Raw genomic sequence first — 638 nt, 5'->3', positions numbered from 1 at the left:
GCTTCTGACGTCAGGAGACCGCCAGGCAAGAAGTGGGTGGGGTTGAGCTGACTGGGAAGGAGGGGCCAAAGGGAACCTCTCTGTTGTCGCGATGTTTGTAGAGACGCGTTGCGAGAAGGAAAAGTCGTCTGGCTTGGGACTTGGGGGAGTTTGCTGATAACTGGAGTTGGATAAGCGCGCTTAGTCTCTCAGTATTTGTTCATTGGGTAAATAACATTGAAAAAGAGACAATAATTCCATCACTTTTGCATTTTTGTGTAACTTTAAATTTCATAACGAAAGACAAATCAGAATAATTGTAATTTTAAACAAGATTTCTTTTTCCAGGTGTTGTCTTTCTTTTATTTTATTATGGAATGAAATTGGACGGTTTTAAGTAGGGAAATGACGCAATCTGATAATTTACACAAATGAACTTTTCCCCATTCCCTGTAACGCGCAGCACAACGCTGGCACGTTATTGAAAAAAATCAACAAATTAGTTCAGTTACATTCCACCTCTTCCTTTGTCTCTTGAGTGAATAAATAAATGTTTATTCTGAATGGAATTTGTAAAAGGAGAAAAGCCAGGGTAGGGAGAAACTTGCTAGTGTGTAAAACCGGAGTCCTGCGGTCGGTGGAGAATGGCTCTGCAGAGG

The sequence above is a fragment of the Hipposideros armiger genome, unplaced genomic scaffold (genome assembly GCF_001890085.2).
Source record: "Hipposideros armiger isolate ML-2016 unplaced genomic scaffold, ASM189008v1 scaffold_553, whole genome shotgun sequence".
Taxonomy (NCBI): Eukaryota; Metazoa; Chordata; class Mammalia; order Chiroptera; family Hipposideridae; genus Hipposideros; species Hipposideros armiger.
The sequence above is the reverse complement of the archived record's forward strand: the minus strand, read 5'-3'. Positions refer to the sequence as shown.